This window comes from Phyllostomus hastatus, unplaced genomic scaffold, assembly GCF_019186645.2.
Source record: "Phyllostomus hastatus isolate PE091 unplaced genomic scaffold, TTU_PhHast_1.1 phas_contig_210, whole genome shotgun sequence".
NCBI lineage: Eukaryota > Metazoa > Chordata > Mammalia > Chiroptera > Phyllostomidae > Phyllostomus > Phyllostomus hastatus.
Genome location: NW_025333737.1, coordinates 36,269,179 through 36,288,644, shown reverse-complemented (window position 1 = coordinate 36,288,644; position 19,466 = coordinate 36,269,179). Strand labels below are relative to the sequence as shown.

The window sequence follows — 19,466 nt, the reverse complement described above, 5'->3', positions numbered from 1 at the left end:
CGCAGCCCCCCCGGAAGTCAGGGAAGCCCCTTGAGCGAGGGAAACTGACTCCTCCAAGAAACTCCCGCCAGGGGTGGGGGGGGGGGTGGCCGCACCACTCGGCTCTGCCGGCCAAATATTTACAAAGAGAGAGCTGTGGCGGCACAAAGCCCTTTTCTTCTACTCGGAGACCGAAAATATGGGCCCCGCGTGGAGACCGAGCCCCTGCCGTCCCTCTCCGGGGGGCCGGGAGCTGTCCCACCGGCCAGGAGGGGCCCGGGCCGGGCTGGGGGTTGGGGGTGCCCTGGGGCCACGCTGCTCCCGGCCCTGCCACCCAGCAGCCGTCCGGGGCTGCCGGACGGCCAGGACACCTGAGGGCCCCCGGCCCCCCGCGCCAGGCCGGAGGGAACAAAGGGAGCGCAGGACTCACCCCAGCAGCGGAGTCGGCCGCGCCGGCTGCCTGCGAGTGCGGCCCGCCCACCGGGTCACATGGCTCGGAGCCGAGCAGAGGATCAAAGGGGCTTTGTGGCCGAGGAACAAGGAGGCTCCCTGAGCAGCGTCCCGGGCAGAGGTAGGAGGGACCGCAGCCGCCTTCGGAGGGGGAACCGGCACCCAGGGGCAGGGCCAGGGGGGCGCCAAGGGGGACCGGGCGGGAAGAAGGCCCCCCCCACCGCCGCAGCCCCGGAAGCAGCCGGGCTCTCGGGCGGCGTTCTCTGTGCCTGACGAGCTCGGAGGAGCGGGGTTCCCAAGCGAGCCTCGGTCGCCCCGAAGTCAGGTCACGTGGCCCCCAGGGGAGAGCTCCGGGGAGGAGGGGGGAAGAAACTCACCTGGACGTCCAGTCCGGCCGGGCCGCCACGGCCAGCAGCCCACGCCGCCTGCACGGCCACCAGGCCCCTCCCCGCGGCCCGTCCCCTGCCGGGGTGCTGGGTGGCGCCAAGACTCCGGCGTGCCCGTGGGCGTCCTGTCCCCCCCCCGCTGCCCCGCCCCCTGCTTCCCCTTTGCCAGGTGCACCCCAGATGCGCCCCCCCTCAACCCGGCCCTGACCCCCGCCGGCCCCGGCGACACGCCTAAGCTCCCTGCCCTGTGGCCCCCCCACTGCCGACCGGGCCGGGCCGAGAGGCGGGGGTGGGGCCAGCTCACCCGGGCTCTTTCTTCTTCCTGGAGACTCACTACTCGGACTCCAGTCCCGCTCCGGCTGCCCCAGCCCCTCAGGGCCTGGGCAGTGAGTCAGCCTCCTCCTCCTCCCCTCCCTGCAGGCCCCGAGTGGAGCTGAGTGGAGGTGGGACCCCTGGGGGATGGGCTGGGGGGTCCCAGAGGAGCGAGCTCGGGAGCAGCCCTGCTGGGGCTGGGCCTGAAGGCTGGGATAGGCCAGACCCACCCCCTGCCCCGACCTCTGACCCTCAGCCAGTGAGTCACTCCCTCCCAGGCAGGGGTGTGGCCTGGCAGCCCCAGGCTGACTCTCACACGAGCAGGGTTCCCCCGGGCCGGTCTTGGGGCCTTGCCCGGGGCAGGGAGCCCTGGCTGACACCTGCGAGGGCTGCTGCAGGGCCAGTGGCCGGTCCTCCTTCCTCCGGGAGGAATAACGCCCGTCCAGCCCCCGGGGGCCACTGCTGCTCCCAAGACACGTCCCCTGCTGGCTCTCAGGTTCCCGGCCACCAGCCAGACGGGGCTGAGGCCCCGGAGCACCCACCCCACCCACCCCACGGGCAGGCTCTGTCCTGCTGGTCCACTGCCAGTCCAGCGCAGCTGCTGCCCACTCCTGATGGCCCACTTCCCCCCAGCGGCCTCGGGGTCTTCCGGTTTGCCACAGAGGCTTGGGAGGCTACTGTCCCTTGCCCCTCCCCACCCACACAGCTGACACGCCCTGAGGAGCCGCTCCGTCTGTCCCTGGACCCCAGGGCAAAGACAGGGAGCGCCCGGGGGTGGGAGAGCACGCCCCAAGTCCCTGCTCCCATCTCAGCAGGAGGGAGGCTCGGGGCGGGTCTGAGATGTGAGCTCAGAGTCAAACACCGGAACCTAGGCCCTTTCTTTGCCCATCACTCCACGGCTGCAGGACTTGACCTTCCCCATCTGTACAATGGGCACGATCGACCCCAATCGCAAGAATCAAGGAAACGTGCCTGTGTCCAAACCAGGAAGGCAGCAGCTCAGAACACGCACTTCCCTTTCCTCCCAGCAGGTGACTTCCCGGGGCAGGGATTGGGGAGCGCACCCCGCCCCCTGCCCCTGCCCGCCCCTGCCAGGCCCTGAAGGGCAGCCCCAAGAGCCTGCAACCAAGGGGGCCAAGAGGGACTCCCGTCGCTCCCGGGGGCAGGGTTGACAGGGAGCCTCGGGGAGGTCACCTCCACTCACCACCTGCCCTGGTGGCTTCCTGCTCCCGGAGAGCCCCGAGGAACCCCTCCTCTGCCTCTGGCCTGGCCCTGTCCCCAGCTTTCTGGCCCCACGGGCTGCTCCCTGGGCCCAGCGCTGCTTCCTGGGTACCCACCTGTTCCCCAAGGCCCGCCCCCTCCCCACCCTTCCTCCTCCCGCCCCACTTCCTCCTCCAGGGAGGAGGCCTGGGTGCTTTCTACACAGCCGTCCTCACTGGTCACCGGTGAGTGGGAGTCTTTAGGGCGCAGGAGAGGGAGTCCCTGAGGCTAACAAGCCCCCTCTCCCAGTCTGGGCACTTTTCTGACACAGAACTTCCGCCCCCAGGACTGCACAGCGCCCCCTGGTGCTTGGCCGGAGCCAGTGCAGCCGCTCAATCTGCAGCAGAAACAAGCCCGTCCGTTCTGTCGTTTGAAAGATTCCGGTAGCCGCAGTAACAGGGGACGAAGACACCAAGTGGATTCATTTTAATGCCTCGCGTCCCCGAGAGAGCCGAAACACCGTCAACTGGACACGTGCCCAGCACCGAAACGAAGGCGGTCTGCACGCTTGCCGCACCGCGGCTTGGAGACGCTTCACGCCGACAGCACCTCTCTCGATGTTCTCCCTCCGTGTCACCCCGGGAGGGCACCAGACCCCCGGGGGCCTCTATCCCACCTGGGCCCCCCTCCCCCGGTTCCGCCTCAGCAGCGGTGTGTGCAGCCACCTGGGGCTGAGACAGGACACCGCCCCGCGGGACACAGCAACAGGCTGCTGAGGCCTCTGACCCCCACGTCGCAGTGTCCCCGGCGGGGAGTGCACGGCGGACATCCCTCTCAGATGCCACCACCAGAAAGAAGGCAGCTTCTCCTAAACAGGTGATTTCCCTGCACGCGCTAAGCACCCACCAGACCGCCCCAAAGATGGGAGCCCCTGCCACCACCAACCCACCCCTTTCTGGGGTTCCCTGGGCCACCTGGGAGCTCAGGCCCCTCCCTCGACGAGAGCCGGCCACAGGCTGACCAGCGGCCTGACTCGGACGGCATGGCTCCGCGGGGGTGCGTGGGGTGCTGGGATTTCCCCCCAGAGCCCGGAGCCTTCTTGGTGGAGGGCCCAGAGCCTCGGAGGCCACGCAGACTTGGGGGCTGGGGAACCATGGGGGGGGCCGTGTGCAAAGAGGAAAGGGAAGGGCGGAAATCCGGGCGGAGACCCCCGAAAGGAGGAGGGAGGAGAGGAGGGAGGCCAACAGCTAAGGCTGCTGTGACCGGGGCCGCTGTCACCACCGTTGAGGGCGCCGGCTCCCCAGCGTGTACACCCTTCCAACGAGCAGCTCCGAGTGCCCGTGTCCAGGAACTCCCCAGTCACCCAGAACCGCACCAGTTCCAGAAGGATCCAGAGACACAGGAGGTGCACTGGTGTTGCCAAGGGGGGAGCAGGAATGGGGGTCGGCCGAGAGTGCACAGAGGGGTTCCTCTGCGGGTGATGACTTTGTCTCGGAACTAGACAGGGGTGACAGTTGCAGGATGACATGAATGTGCTAAATGCTCCTCACGGTAAATCCCATGTTCCGTGTATTTTACCACCACAATATATATATATATTTAAAGAAAAAGAGAACTTAACGCGTCCTTGTCCCCCCTTGAGCCAGTTTGTTCGGCTCTAGACCTTAAAACCAGGGGCCCCCAGACAAACCCTGAGCCCTGCCCCCCCCGCCCCCCGGAAGCCGAGTGCCGTCTCGGGCAGGAGGGGCTCTGCAGAGGCGGTGCGGCCACAAGCCGAGGACTGGCAGCGGCCGCCGGAAGCCGGGCGGGCAAGGGCGGGCCGTCCCCCTGCAGCTCCCAGCCGGGGGCCAGCCCCTGCCCACGCCGTGGCGTAGCCCGGTGGCCCTCGTTTCCGACTGCTGGCGCCCAGAGCTCTGAGGCTGAAAGTTCCTGTTCCGGGCCGCCGAGGGGGTCGTGGCAGCCGCAGGAAACGCACACAGCGCCCCCCCCCACGCCCGCACAGCGCCGGCCCTCTGTGTGGGGTTCCCCAAGGCTGTCCCTCTGAGCTCGACCCCCACCCTCGAAGCAGAGGAAGCCCCGAGGCTGGTGCGCCATGGGAATGGGTGCCCTGGCGTCCCGACAGGGACACTGAAGGCCACTGCGCCCGCTGGCGATTGGCCCCACTGGACAGCTGTCCGGTAGCAGGGTCCCACTCTGGACACCACTGGGGGGGCAGTTAGGGTCCCCCCTCCAACTGTGGGAAAAGCACGGCCTGCCAGGTGTCCGCGCCCGCAGCCCAGGGGCACCCACGCGATGCCCCCACACATGTCTTCGCTCTGACAGGCGGCAGCGTCCACAGAAAAGAGGGGAAGGAGACACAGAACCCCACGGCGTCCTCCCTCTGCCCCCCCCACACACACATGTACACACGTGCACACCTGTCCTGTCCTGGTTCCCAGGTCTTCACGTCTCTCCGGCCCAGCTCAAAGCCCGGGTGTGAGCCCAAAGCCCAGCTCTCCCAGCCCACCCCGGGCAGACCTCGTGGGGTGCAGCTCGTGCTGCCACCAAACACCATGAAAAACACCCTTTGCTCTCATCTGTGGGCCTGCGGCTGGGCTCCCCGCCCAGGGCGCAGGGGAAGGGCTGGGCGGGTTCAAGCACAGGTCTGCCGGCTGACCGCTGGTGGGGGCAGCCTGCACATGCGGCCACACCACTGGGAGGGGAGCCCCAAGTGCCGCAGGCTGGTGGACCCGGGCGCTGGCAGCGCATGAGCTCCTGCAGGCCCCGCGGTGGACAGGCTGGTGGTCCCTGCAGAGCTGGTCTGAGCTCAGCAGGGCTGCAGCGCCTGGGTGTTCTGCTACATTTGGTTGATACCTTTCTGTTTCTTCCGGTTCCTTTGCAACTTCACCTGGGAGGACGGCTGAGCTCCCCCTAATCTCAACAACAAGCCACCCCCGCCTTCCTCTGGCCCAGCTGACTGCCGATTTTCTCCGTCTCCGAATGCCACCACCTCTTGACGGCTGGTGTAGGTCACAGCGTGTACCCTCCCTCCAGCCCCTCGCTCCCTAACCTCTGCTGTCTAACTGCTGCCCATGTCAGTGTCACAACCCAACTCTTGAAAAAACCGTCATCACAACATCCAGTTCCACCCCATCTGATCTTGGGGCAACATTAACCACCCTCTCCCCTCACCTCAGCCTCCTCACCTCCACCCCAGACTGACACTTCTGGTCCTGACCCCCCTTCCCACCCAGCTCAGTCACATCTCTGCCGCGTGCTTTTCTCTGAGCACCCTACACCCTTCATTCAGGCCCCGACATCTCCCAAACCTCACCTAAAATCCCCTTTGTTAAAAGCCACCGCCTCCAGGAAGCCCTCCGGATGTCCCCCATCAGATGTGGGCAGCAACCCCCTCCCTCATGTTTCCTGAGTCACACCCCAACCTGGTCCTTGCCAGGCTGACTTGCTTCCTCCTGAGTCTCCTAGGCAGCGGCCTCAAGAACAGTTTGTGGGACTCAGGGGCAAGGAGGCCCCATTTCCTCCCTTCTCAGAAGGGTTCCGCCCACCCCCACTATCAGGTTACATCTTCCCCTCCCAGGCACCTTTGGTGCACTTTTGTTTTTCCTCTCGAGAAGCTATCACTGTATCAATAATGTATCTTACAAAGTAAACATTGTGGCATTATTCATCTCTAGCCACCTCTATTGCTCGGATGTGAGGGCTACTTTGTAGGTCACAGTAGCCCCAGGCACACCCTGCCCCCCCCCACCAGTGTGCCCCAGGGCTGCAAACTCCTGGCAGACACAAAGCCAGAATCCCAAACACCAGGCAATAAAACAATCAGGCCCAGCGTTGATTTCAATACCAGAAGCCAAGAGTGTCTGTTGTGGCACCGGAGAGAGCCAGGCCCTGCAAGCTCGCCGTTCGGGGGTGTCAGGAGGGAGGATGGCCAGGTGGGGGCGCTCCAAGTTGGCGTTAGATGCCAGGCTCCGAACTTCCTTGCCCTTCCCAGGGACCGGAACAAAGGCTCAGCAGCTAAAATGGTAGGATTTTGAGTCCAACGATACGTGGTTTGGTACTTAGAGGCAGGGAGGGCAGAGCAGGCGCTCCATCAAGGGGCAAGGAGCCGTCTAACAAATACGGATGGCTGCTGCACCCCTCGGGGACTCTGACTTCACTGATCTGGGGGCTGGTTGGTCTTTTAAAGGAATCTCTCCAAGGCCCCTGACGTGCAGTCAGGGTGCAGAGCCACCCGTGAGGGCTGACAGGCCCACGCGGCCCGAGATTTAGCAAGACCCGGGTCGAGGAGCTGTGCGCCCAGGAGACACGCGAGGGGTGAGTGGGGGCACGGGGTCGCCAGTCCTTCACCTGCCCCAGGAAGCGCCTGCCCCCCAGAGGTCTGTCCCGTCCTGCCGTCGGACCGACACCAACCCAGCACGCAGCCAGCCCTCAGCTGGGGCTGGGCGCGGCCCCCGCCTGGCCGGACAGCGACGAGGAAGGGGCCGCGGCTGAATCGAGGGGCGAGGCCTGGGCTTCTGGCAAAGGGCCTCCACGCTGCCCGAGGCCTGGCTGGACTTGGAGGAGGACAGGGGGAGGCCGCCGAGGAAGGGGCCCAGAACCCTCCGCTGTGGCGCAAAAATTATTTTGAGCCGAGGGCATCGGAGTTCCTGAAATCTCTTATCTGCCTCAACGCAGCACCTCCCGGAACTCAGCGGTCACCCTTCCCCCAAGCACCCTTCTCCCGAGGGGGCAGGGGGGACTAACGGTCACCCCAGAGATGAGGCCCACACCTGCCCTCAATAGACGCTGTCCCCGAGCTGGCCGCTGGCCGGCCACCAGCCCAGTCAGTTCTCAGAAGGCCCGCCCATGTGCCCAGAGTCCCCAGAGTCTTCCAGGAACAGCTCTCCTCCTCGGCCTCCCCTCCCCCCGCCACGCCAGCAAATAAGCCCCAGCTCCTAGCAGTCCCCACGTGGCTGTGATTAAACCCCCCTCTCCTCTGGCTAATGCAGCCCCGGTCAGATCAATGTGCGGACCCCCCCCACCCCCAGGACTGACCCTAAGAGCACAGAGGGAGACGATTTTCCTCCCAGACACCTACCCAAAAACCCAAAACCAAACCAAAACCAAAGCCCCTCTTCGTGGCCGAGCCCCAGGCCCGGCCAGCGCTCAGGACTCCCCTCCCCCACGCCCGTTACAGCGGGAGCAGAGCCCCCCACGCAGACGCCACCTGAGGGTTTCCTCGGGCAAAAAAAAATCTGGCAGCTGCCGCCCTTACTGTCCCTCTTTGGGGCATTTACAAGTACCTGTCAGTACACTAAAGGGATTACAGTCTGCAGAGTGTGTGTGTGTGTGTGTGTGTGTGTGTGTGTAAGTTGAACTGGTTCCCAAACTCGTCAGACCGAGGAACCCCTCTGCCCCCATCATGCTTAGGAACGGTCCCACAGAGAACTCAGTCTGGGAAACCCCGGTCTGCCCTTGCAAGCCCGTCAGCTGTGCCCCGGCCTGAGCCCAGGGGTCAGACCCCGCCAGCCCCGCCCCCCCCCAGAGGCAGGTCCCGGTGGGCGTGGAGGGGCCCAGGCCCACGGGCAGGGTCCCACGGTGCTGGAACCCTATTTTTAATCCAAATCCCCGAGTTACCAGGGGACACAAGAAGGACTTCGGTGGCGGAGGCAGTGGCACCGGCGCGCGTCACGGCAAAAGCCGGAAGGCAGCCCAGACGTCCACGGAGGAGAGGACGGAGGAGAGGACGGACAGCTACGGCAGAGCCCCCGGCGGACCAGCACGCGGCGGCGGCGGCGGCGGGGACGACGCAGAAAGTAAGCGGCCTGTCCGCACCGCGCCCCTGGGTCCGCGGTTTTGCGACACGCAGACCCACGCCACAGGTCCCCGAGAGAAACGGGGCTGGGCAGCGAGTGTCCCGGGCACAGTGGCAGTGCCTCGAGACGGGGGGAAGGGGGACAGCCCGAGGCGCCCGGGTGGGCTCCGTCGGGCCGGCGCCCGTGTTCCAGACCGGCAGAAATCCTCGGAGGCCTGGAGCCGTGAGCCGGCCTGTGTCCAACCTGTGAGGTGACCCAGGAGACCAGCCGTGACCTCCCCGAGCCTCAGTTTACTCACCCGTGCCCCGTGGGCGAGGAACCCACCTGCGAGGGGAGGAAGTCACCCAGACTTCCTGCCCTCGCCGCAGGGCTTGGGGGGAGGGCACGTGGTAGCGAGGGAAGTCCAAGGGCTGCAGGCCGCTCTCGCGACCCGTGACCCGGCAGAAAACTCACAGCCGGAGGAAGCATCGCTCTCCTCCAGGGCCAGGGGGGTTCACGGCGGCTCAGTGTAGGTGACAGGAGGCCTTTGTGCGCCCCTGACCTCGTTCTGGGGGGAGGGGAGTTGCCCGAAACCCCACGCCCCTTCAGCAAAGACACTGGGGCAGGTATACCCCCCGGGGAACAAAGCAGTGTGTTGGAATCGGGCCCAGACCGGCCCGGACCAGCTCTCTCCACCTTTCTCTCCTCCCAGAGCCGGGGGCTCGGGACATTCCAGATGGGGAAGTGGCCGTGACATCGCCTCCCCCTGTTGGTTCAGAGAGGGGACCCTGGCCCACCTTCCCTCCACACACCTGCGCGTCCCCGGTGCCTGAGCCTCCCTGCCCGGGGGCCCGCGATCCCAGCTGCGAGCCCCCCGGGACCTCGGGGTCGCAGGCACGCCACCAAACTCTCCCTGTCACCTGAGGAACACAGGCTCCGAGGTCAGGACGGGAGTTCAAACCCGTCTCTACCCACAAGCTGACTTTGGGCAAATTTGTTACATCTCCGGGAAGTGGTTTTCTTCTCTCCCCAAAGGGGAGAGGGACCCTTCCCTCGGCGGAGTTCAAGGGCGACAAGGACAGAGACGGCACACGGGTGGACTGGCGTGGTGCCCAGCACCCAGGCAGATGCCCGGAGTGGCTGCCCTCCCGCTGGCTGCCCCCGGGGCCCCCGCCCTCCCAGGGCCTGTGGGCGGGCGGGAGGACAGCCCCGCAGGGCCCAGCAGCTGCCAGCCGCCCCATCTCAGGGGCTCTGACTTGGAAGCGAAAAAAGGAACAAGCAGAAACTGTGGACGGATTTGAGAGTTTTGATTACCAATCACTTGCACGCATCTGTGATTTCAAACCTTAACGCTGGAGCTGAAGGGTCACCTGGGAAATTTCTCTGTTCAAAGTACATTAAAGCCCTGGCTGGCATAGCTCAGTGGACTGAGCGCGGGCTGAGAACCAAAGCATCGCAGGTTCGATTCCCAGTCAGGGCACAGGCCTGGGTTGCAGGCGACGTCCCCAGCAACCGCACATTGATGTTTCTCTCTCTCTCTCTCTCTCCCTCCCTCCCTTCCCTCCCTAAAAAATAAATAAATAAAGTCTTAAAAAAAAGTACGTAAAAAAATAAAAGAAAGAAATCCCACAAACGTCCTGTTCAGGGACAGAAGCCGGAAACGAAGGTCTATCGCAGGTGCCGGTCAGACCGAGCCCAGGCCACACTCCCCACGGGCACGGAGCCTTCCCGCGCCCCGATCAGGTGGCCACACGCATCTAGGGCCTCAATCCCATCTTGTAGAATCCCCCCCGCCCCCAAGAAACGTGGGCCACGCCCGTGGCTCAGTTCCTGGGCCTGCGGCGGCTTCCTGGTTTCGGCGCGCCCCGAGGTCTGTGCCCTGTCCCGGGGGGAGAGGTGGCTAAGGGCACCCAGGGCTCCCGGCTGCTTTCGAAACGCCTGGTGAGTCTAAGATGACTTCAAAACGAAACGTTTTTTATAAAGGTCATTAAAAACATGAAACATCAAGATACGTTCTCATGAGACAGGAGTCAGAAGCGGGAACTGGACGATGCACAGCGGGGCTGTTCGTTCCCTGCGTGCCCGAGCGCCGCCCCCGAGGACGAGGGGAGGGTCCCACCGACCCAGGCCCTGCCTGCTCAGGCCTCCCCGTGAGGGGGGGTGCACCGAGGCCCCAGAGGTGGTGGGCGGAGCCCGCTCCATGGGGCCACACTTAGCAAGGGCCTGGGACCCGGGGCCTGGCGACCGAGGCCATGCTCAGCGAGTCCCGAGAAGCCCCGTCCGAGGGAATGCAGGCGCAGGGACACGCAGGCATCGGCCGGTGGGATGAGGCTTGAGTCCCAGGCCCCAGGAAAGGACCGCCATAGCGGTGGGGGGTGGGGCTGGAGTGTGCGCACCCGGCCCCTCTCAGCTCCCAAAGTGACAGCTTCACAGCCTCACTCTTGCCCCCTACTGGCCCCGGATGCTGGTGGGGGGAAGCAGGGATTACAAACCCACCAGCAAAGATTTGGGAGTCCCAGGCAGCCCTGCAGGTGCCTGCGGGAGGCCCCGCCTCCTCTCCAGCCAGGGCCTCGCCCGGTCCTTGGGACAAGCAGCCCATGCTGCGACAGCAGCTCCTCCACGCCCCTACACACACACACCAAACTGGTCTGCTCCCAGAAAGTCCGCCCTGGGACCCTGCCCCCACCTCCAGGAGGAGGAACTCCAAATCCGGCTGGAACTCCCTGCATGTCCCGGGACCGGCCACTCCGCTTCCCTGGGCCTCTGCCCCCTTGTTTGCAGACGATCCCTAAAGTCCCTTCCAGCTGCAGAAATCCAAGACTGAAAGGAAAACAAGCCACAAAAAGGAGGACAGTGCGCCGGCCCTTGCCCTTGCCTTCCTGTGTGAAAGGGGGAAACCGTTTCCCCTGGTTTCCTTCCCGCCCTGCCCAGGGCAGCCTCCCTGTGCACTCGGGAGCTGGGGGAGCCCGGGGGAGCCCGGCGTCTTCCCGGGCTCAGGACACACAGGGAGCGCCCCCGGATTCTTCCCAAGAGCAGCGCTGCTCCCCGACCGTGTCCGCTTCCTGCTGCTGCTGCTGCTGCTGCGACAAGTCACCCCAAGTGAAGTGACTTAGCAATGACACCACCTTTTGTCATCTCCCAGTGGCAGAAGCCAGATAGCTCCAGAGGGACCAGCCAGTCGCAGCGCCTGGAGGCCACCCGACCTCCCGGCCGAGGGGAGGGGTCCTTCTCACTGGTCACCACGTGACTTCCCCGCCCCCCCCCCCCCCCGCCGACTCTGCGATCTGAGGAACTGTTGTGATCCCAGGGGGCCTGTGTAGAGTAACTAAGATGCTCCCTCCAGGTTGTCCAGGAGAATCTCGCTACTTAGCATCTCACTTCCACTGGCAGCCCGGATCCCCCTTTGCCTGAGGCCACTGGACCTGAGGACCCCACACACTCTCACACACACACACACACACACACACACACACACACACGCCCCGCTCTGGGGACTAGGGTGTGGACCTCACGGGGAGCCCCTGCTCTGCGACCCCACCGACCCCGGTCCCGAGGGAGGGGCAGGGCAGGCCCGCAAGCCCAGGAGGACGCCTGCCTGGGTTCAGACCCCGGCCCCAGCACTGCGCCGAGGGACCGGGTCACCGGCATCTGCGAAGTGGCCCAATGTACTGAAGGGGCTGGGGGAGCGGACGGTCCCCCACCCGAAACGCGACCCTCTGCTCGCCTGGGCTGTCCTGAACCCGCGCCGCGCCACACGGCGGGAGAACGCCTGGGCAGGCCAAGGCCATGGACAGCAGCAGTGGCCTGTCCGTGGCCTGCCCCCTCACCAGAACCACGGGAGGCCCACAACCCCTCGCCCACCCCTCCCTCCAGGAAGCAGCCACACGCCCCAGGGAGCCTAGGTCATTCCGGCTTCCCCACAGAGGGGTCGCAGGGGTCACGGGGTGAGGGATCAGGGCTGTGTTCCTGGAAGCCGGGCCCTCGGGCCAGACCACAGGCCTCACTGTTCTCCGAGGAGCTGGCTTTGCTCCCGCTGGCCCTGCTGGCCCCGAGCAACCGCAGCCCGAGAGGCCACACCGCCCCCAATCACGGCACCGGAGCCGCTGGCTGGGCTGTGCGGCCTCGGGGACGGCACTCTTCCCCACGGGGCCTCTCTCTCGCTTCCTCCTCCGCACACGGAGAGCTCGGGGCCCGGGGCCTCCTCGCCTCGAGCGGGGACCCGGGGCTCTGGGTCCATGGAGAACTCCCGGTGAGCCCCCGGCAAAGCTCCCGCAGCCCAGGGGCAGTCCCTGCCGAAGAAACACTTCTCCATGCTCTGTCCTAAGTGGTGGCACCGGGGCCTTCTCCTTGGTGCCCTCCCACGTCCAGGATCTGGGCCCACCCTGCAGGGGTGGCGGTGGCCCTCAGGCACTGCCAGGCCGGGGGGGGGGCGGTGGGGGCTGCCGGGAAGCAGCCCTTGCCCACGCCCGCCCGCCCTGGCCTCCAGCAAGCAAGGCCGGTGCAGCGAAACGGGAGGCCGTAGGTGGCCGGGGCCGAGGGCCAGGCCGGCCCCTCCAGCAGGGCCGGGGGGAGGGGGAGGGGGAGGGAAGCCACACGTGATTCCAGCCGAGGTTCTCAGGGGAAGGGCACTGCTGCGGCAGAGGAAGCCGTGGGGGAGGGGCGGGGCTCCGCCTGACACCCCAGCCGTGGCTCCCGCCCAGGGCCTCCAGGAGGACCCGCCCGCCCTCCCGTCTCAGGGGAGCGAGCGAGTGAGGAGCCCTGCACGGCCCAATTCCAGGGCCATTTGGGCCGGATCCCACACTCGTCCCACCCCCCCGTCCCCCCCCGCCTCTGGGCTGCTCCGCACAGCTGGGCTGCAGAAGTCGGGGAGCCGCGGAGCTCCGAGGCGCTGGCCGCGCCCCCGCCCACCCCTTCCTCCGAAGAGCAGGCCTCTCGCTGCTGCCCCTTCCCTGGGAACGCTGGGGAAGGAGTCAGGGGCCGGAGCCTCCACTAACCCTTTCCTGCCCGTGGTTGCTGCAGGCACCCCTGCGGCTGCGGGGTGGGGCGAGGCCCGCACCCAGGGAGCTGGGGGGGGGGGCGGGGAGCTGAGTGCGGACAGTAGGGCGGCGGCACAGACACGCACAGAGCCGGGCTGCGTGGACACAGACGGCTGGCGAAGCACCTTCCCGCCCCCCTCCCCGCCCTGCCCCCGTGAGTGGGCAGCGCACGGCTTCGGCAGGACAGGGGCCCCGGGAGCTCCTGCCTCGCCGGCGCACAAAGGCTCCGAGCGGACGTGCTGCATGCCCACACCGCTGCCCTGACACGCGCGTGCTGCTCACAGCCACAGGAACGCACCCGCGGCGAAGGCGACAGGCTGGCCGACCCAGTGCCAGACGGCCGGGCGGAGGTGCGAGGTGCCGAGACACAGAGGCACCCCCAGAACTGCAGAGGGCGTCCATCCCCACCAGCTGCCCTGGCCCGTGTGACCCCCCCCACACCCCCGCCCCAAGGACCAGCCACTCTGCCCACCAAGCCGATCTGCCCCCTGCCTGAACGCCGGCCACCTCAGGCTGTTAGGTGGCCGCGCCACACCCTGGGGATGCCGCAGGACCAGGGACCAGCTGTGGGACCTGGGCCAAGGAACTGCGCCCTCTGGGCCTCAGGGAGGCGAGAGAGCGACCTTGACGTGGGGGTCCAGGGAGGTGTGGGGAGGGGGACTCTGGGGTCACGCCTCCCCCCCACACACACCCTGCTCTGCCACGCCCACTCGCTGTGTGGTCCTGGCAGTCACTTCACCTCTCTGCGCCTCGGGTCCCCATCCGGAGAACGGGAGTGATAACAGGATGAAGTCAAAGCGCTGCTGAGAAGATTAAAGGAAGCACTTATGCCAAGTAAAGAGCCCTGAGACGGCGCGAGGGCTAGTGACCAGGAGGGCACCACGGTCACCGTCGCCAAGGGGCCCACCCAGGCCCGGTGAGGCCCGGCCCACAGACGGTGCCACCTCTCTTCCTGTGTACCCCCAGCGGCGCCCACCCAGCCTTAGTCTCCAGGAGCCAGCCACCCTGGAGAATCAGTACAGAGGGCTGGGCCACCACCCCCAGTCCACCTGCCGGGGTGGGGGGAGCCCTCTCTCCTGGGCTTCACTGAGCCCGCGCGCCCCACGCCCTCCCCTGCTTCACGCGCAAGAGCAAGTACGAGCCCCCCAGTCTGGCGGGAAGGGGGCGGGGGATCCAGGGAAACCTCAGACTCCAGGGTGGACGACACGAGGGAGTCATGCTTCAGGCGCCCCAGGGGTACCCCGGGACATCGTGGGACTCCCCACGGCCCAGGGAGGGTCCCCCCAGCAGTTGGATGGGGCCCCACCACCCCTGCCCTCCACACGGCTCCCCTCACGGGTGGTGCCCCTGCTCCTCCTCTGCCCCCGCCCCCCCCAGCAGCCAGGAGGGCACGGTGAACGTGGCTGGGGTGGGAAGGGGGGAGCACACTGCAGCCAGAAAGCTCATGGGCAGGGGTGAGCCGGGTGGGAGAGCCTGGCCACCGCACGGTGTGGCCCTGTGCGGGGCGGGGGGGCTCCTGTAGAGAGAGAGCGGGCGAGAGCAGCTGCCTGGGCGGGGGGAGGGGGCCCAGCCTCTCCCAGCACGTGCGGGAGTGTGGCTGCCCGCAGACCCCGAGCCAGGGGCCTGGGGCACAAGTGAGAAAGTGAGGGACTTACACACACACACACACACACACACACACGGCTGCAGCTACTTCTGGCCCGGACCCTGCACACACACATGCACACACGCATGCACACACGCACACGCAGCGCCCGGCCCGGGGAGGCCGGAGGACGAGGGCTCCGTGCCGGGGAGGCCCCCACCCCTGGTCAGGGGGGCCCCACACAGGCTCCCCTCTGGGCCGAGCGCAGAGCGGCGGGCGGAAGGCCGTAATGAGTACCAGACGGTGCTGCGCGGAGGGGGGGAGGGGACAGGAAAGGAAACCCACACAGAACACGCGGGGCCCCGGGAAGGGGGCGGGGGCCGAGGAGGAGCGGGGTGCCCTCCGGGCCAAACCCGCAGGGATTGGCCCTGCTTCCGCCGCAGATGCGTCCCAGCTGCGCTATCTGCAGCCCGCCCCCGAAAAGGCCGGCGGTCAGGCTCCAGCTCCAGGGGGCCCTCCCCTCGCCCCTGCAAAGCCAGCTGGCCGGTGCCAAGGGCCGCCGTTGTTTTAGGGTGGATGGGCCGGCCCCGGCCGGGGACGGCAGGCAGGGCCCTGTCCCGGAGACCTGCCGTGGCCGCCCGGCACACCGTATCGGGAAGGACCGGCCGGGCGCCGGCCCCTGCTGCACGCAGACATCGGCCCGCCACCGGCGAGGGGGCCTCCCCCCCCACCCTCACTCCATCTGCGGAAGGAGGGTGGCCGTAGCAGAGGTGCCCCGTGCAGCCCCCTTTCTCGGCCCACCCTGATTTGGCTCAGGTGTCACCCTGCCCCCTCTCTGCGAGGGGCCACCTCGCGATTCAGGGCAGGAGCTTCCAGGTCGGGTCTCACCCACCCAGGGACCAGGCCCGGAAGGAGAAGCTGCCCTTTGACCAGGCTTGTCGGGGCGCGGGGCGGGGGAGACCCTGGGGATGCCTGCCTCCCTTTGCAGAGCCGTGACTGCGCTCTGCTCACAGCTCCCGGAGTCAGTAACCGTCCCTGCGACCTCGGCGGCCCTCTCTTCCCGGAAGGGTGCTCCGTCTGCAGCTGGTCAGGGCCCCAGGACCCAAGGACAGTCTCAGCACGGCAACGACGAGGACAGCCAACCTGGGAAAGTGCTTCCAAAGAGCGGCGCCGTCCCCAGACAGCCCGTGGCGGCAGCTGCCCACCGACACGGTGACCGGTTAGGAAATGGCACAGAGAGGTTAGGCAACTTGCCCCGGGCCACACAGCCAGGCAGGCCGGAAGTGGCCGCCCGCAGAGCCAGCCTCCTTCCCCGGGCCTGGCTGTGCCCGGCTCTGGGCACGGGCCGTCCAGGGGTGCCGTCCCCAAGGATCTCACCATCTGATCGGCTGGGGGAGCAGGACGTCGTCCTCTCTCGACCCCAGTTCCGAGCTCAGGCTGGGCACGCGGGAGGGAGGCCTCCGCAGGTAAGTGAACGGGTGAGCTCGTGGACAAGAGCCTGAGGGTGGGGGAGGGCAAAGGGGACGAGGGCAGAACACAGTGGAAGTCTCTTTCACCGCTCACGTCACCGCACAGATGACCGCACGGGGTACAGACAGCACTCCCGGGGGCCCCCTGCCTGCCCTCCCCCCAAGCCCTGCCCAGGTCCACTCTCTGCTTCTGAGGCCCCGAGAGAGTTACCCTCCCATAAACCTGGCCCAACTCCGCTCAGGCTAGTCCCGGGCCCAGAGCAGGGCACTGCTGGGCGGGGTGGGGGGAGCGTCCCATCCACTTTTTGTTTAAAAAAAAAAAAAAAGTGATTTGTAGCCCTGGCTGGTGTAGCTCAGTGGATTGAGCCTGGGCTGCGAACCAAAGCATCACAGGTTCGATTCCCAGTCAGGGCACATGCCTGGGTTGCAGGCCACGGCCCCCAGCAACCGCACATTGATGTTTCTCTCTCTTCCTCCCTTCCCTCTCTAAAAATAAATAAATAAAATCTTAAAAAAAAAAGTGGTTTGTACTCAATGCGCGTGTAGGAAAAACAGACTAGAAGGAAACACCAAAATGTTAACAGCGCTTATTTCCGTAGGGTGAATTTACAATGAATCATTTTCTTTATAGTTCTCTAATTGAAAAAAAATTTTTTTTTGTCATGAGCTGGCACGATTTTTTAAAGCGCACAAAAACTGAGGTGGTGTTTCAGTCAGGGAGACGCAGGCTTCTTGGCATCGCCCAGCCCAGCGGGGGCGCTGCCGAAGGGGCCAATAGCCGGGCACTGGGGGGTCTCCCCCGGTGGGGGGCGCCGGGGGCCGGGTCCCTCTCCTCGGAGTTCCCAGTGCAGAGCTGGGCCCGCGACCCACCATGGGGACGGCCACGCGGCCACTTCCGGCCGGGCGGCAGGGAGGATGTGGGGTCAGCCCGAGTTTGTGTCAACACAGCTCTGGGTTGCCTGCTGCCTGGTGGGGGCCCCCCCAACGCCGCCCCGGCCCCCCACCCGGCCCGGCATGATGACCACCTCAGGCTGTTGGCAGGGAGGGGAGCCGCTGGGGGGTCACAGGAGACTCTTTCCAGGGGCAGGGCTGGAAATCGTCAGCTCCCCCCGGTCCTCTCCGAGGACCCGAGACCTGCACCGCCCCCTGCTGACCGGCTGGCTCGGGGAGGACCATGGGGATGGAGTGCCCAGGGAGGCCAGGCCTGGAGGGCAGTGGGCGCCTCCGGCAGGAAGTGGAGGGGGGTGGGGCATGCAGGACCGGGAGGGCGGGGCTCTTAGCCAGGCCAGCTCCCGCCTCCAAAGCACCACCATGCCCCTCCCTCCGGCCACCAAACGAGGCTGCCCGGGACCACACACCCGCCGCCCAGGTGAGAAGGCCGGGGGGCCGTGCCTGGGCGGTGTACCCCACGGCCAGTCCCGCCAGGGCCAGCTCCCGGGCCTGCCGCGGCCTGTGGAAGGGGATGTGGGGTGCCGATGTGTTTGCATCGCGGGGAGAAACCCTGCTCCCAGGTGAGCGGCCTCCACTCCTCCAGCAGCGGCACTGCACGAGGCCACCCGCAGCCCAGAGGTGAACCCTGACCCCACCGCACGGAGTGGGGGCCTGAGACGCCCCTCTCTCTCCGGGCCCGAGTCCCCTCGGCTGTCACAGTCTCTACAATCGCTGCACCCGGCTGCCGAGTCGCAAACCGAACCCCACCCACCTCCCTCACCGGCTCCATTCCCTGCCAGCCCCTGTCCCGGGCACGCTTCAACCCTTTCTCCCGGCCTCCTTCATACCAGGCACTCTCAAGCCCCCTCCTCCAGGAAGGACACCGTCCTTAAACATGTCCCCCTGAGTGGCCACTGCTTTCGGATCACAGAAAACTAAGACACGGCTTCCAGCCTTCTCCTCGCCACAGCCCCTCCGTGACGACAGATGTCCCCTGGGTACCTGACACCCAGAGCAGCCCGTGCGCATCAAATGTCACCCCCCCCGATTCTCTGTCACCATCCCATGAGGCGGCCAGCGCCCAGCCCCCCCCACCAACTGCAGCCCGGGCGTCCAGTGACCTCCACGCCAGCAGCAGCGGGAACAGGAGGCCCGGGAGCACTGATGGTGTCACATGGCAGCCACCTCCCCTCCCACACGAGCACCGACTGGCCCTGCCCACTAGCCCGGGGCGGGGAGGGGGGGGAGCTCAGCCACACACAAGCTGAAGGACACCAGTGACGCCAGCACCCGCATGCTCCTGCATCTTCAGGGACCGTCAGAAAGGGAGGGGGCCTGCTGAGGGCCACCGTCCCCACGCTGAGCAGCCTCTAGCGGCAGCACCCTTATTATGCGCCCCCTGGATGCCCCAGGCTGTGCCCGTCTGTTTCGTTTGCTGTCCCGTCACATCCCCACAGCTGCCCCAGTTTACGAACAACGAGACAGACTCAGAGCGTTAACCTGCCCAGGAGAGGCAGTGCAGGACAGGGATCTGAACTCAGGTCTGGCTCGTACCTCCCCCCCTCCCTCTTCCGCTGGCCCCCAGGGCCCTCCCGCCCTGTGCTCAGGAGCTCCCAGCATGCCCCCTTCCAGCACCGCTCTCTGTAGCCTGGGCTCTTGCTGTGCATCCCGTGATCACTGTCCTAACCTCTCTGGGCTGCATCTTGAACAAGAGGACCTAGTAAAACCGTCCTCCTTCAAAAGGTCAGCAAGGAGCAGAGCTTGCCCTAAATCTCAAATGTGCTGCCCACCCCCCCCGCCTTGGAAGGTGGGGACTCTTGGCCCCCCCCTTCTGCTGGGTCAGGGAACTGGAAGTCCCAGAAGGCACTCGAGGTCGCCTGGTCTGCAAGCGGGTGGCGGCAGCTCACAGAGGGTTGTGGCCCACACTCCTGCCTGCGTGTGGCTGCCAGACGAGATGCCCCAAAGGGGGCCGCCCCGCCCATGCCCTGAGGGGGCCAGTCCCCTGCCTCGCCTCCTTGCCCAAGTCCTGCCTGGGTTCCTCAAATCCCTCCGGGCCTGGCGACTCCGGGGGTGCACGGGGTGCTGGCTGCTAAGCAGTCGGCCTGAGACGTGGGCCCGGGGAAGCCCCTCAGGGGACAGCCCCGCATGCCCCGCCCAGAGCCCTGGGCTCACGCTGACCTTCGGTTCCGTGTCACACCCGCCCGAGTGCACACACAGACTAGCTCCTCCCAGGTGAGCGCCTCCTTCCCCTGCAGGCCACCCCGGGCCCCTCCCATCACACCGCCGCCTACTGAGGACCCACGGGCTGAGGGACCTGCGTCTGCCCAGGGTCCCGTGGCCAGTGT

At 66.6% G+C, this 19,466-nt stretch overlaps 1 protein-coding gene and 1 long non-coding RNA gene across 10 annotated transcripts in view; one reads left to right on the top strand and one right to left on the bottom strand.

The window, feature by feature from the left end:
• SEPTIN9 (septin 9) overlaps positions 1-19,466 on the bottom strand; it is a 129,500-nt gene that overhangs the window by 24,952 nt on the left and 85,082 nt on the right. The window contains exon 1 of one of the 9 annotated variants that reach the window (XM_045835771.1): positions 1,120-1,335. The exons of 6 other annotated variants lie outside the window; for them this stretch is intronic. The gene's annotated coding sequence lies outside the window, so the exon portion shown is untranslated. Of the gene's footprint in view, positions 1-409; positions 549-806; positions 954-1,119; positions 1,336-19,466 lie in introns of those variants that run through there. 2 more of the 9 variants (XM_045835772.1, XM_045835770.1) reach the window with 2 other exon arrangements.
• On the top strand, positions 472-9,551 carry LOC123816679. The gene is made up of 5 exons (XR_006785327.1): positions 472-550; positions 2,674-3,203; positions 6,514-6,641; positions 7,947-8,122; positions 8,814-9,551. It is a non-coding gene; the product is annotated as an uncharacterized LOC123816679 (long non-coding RNA).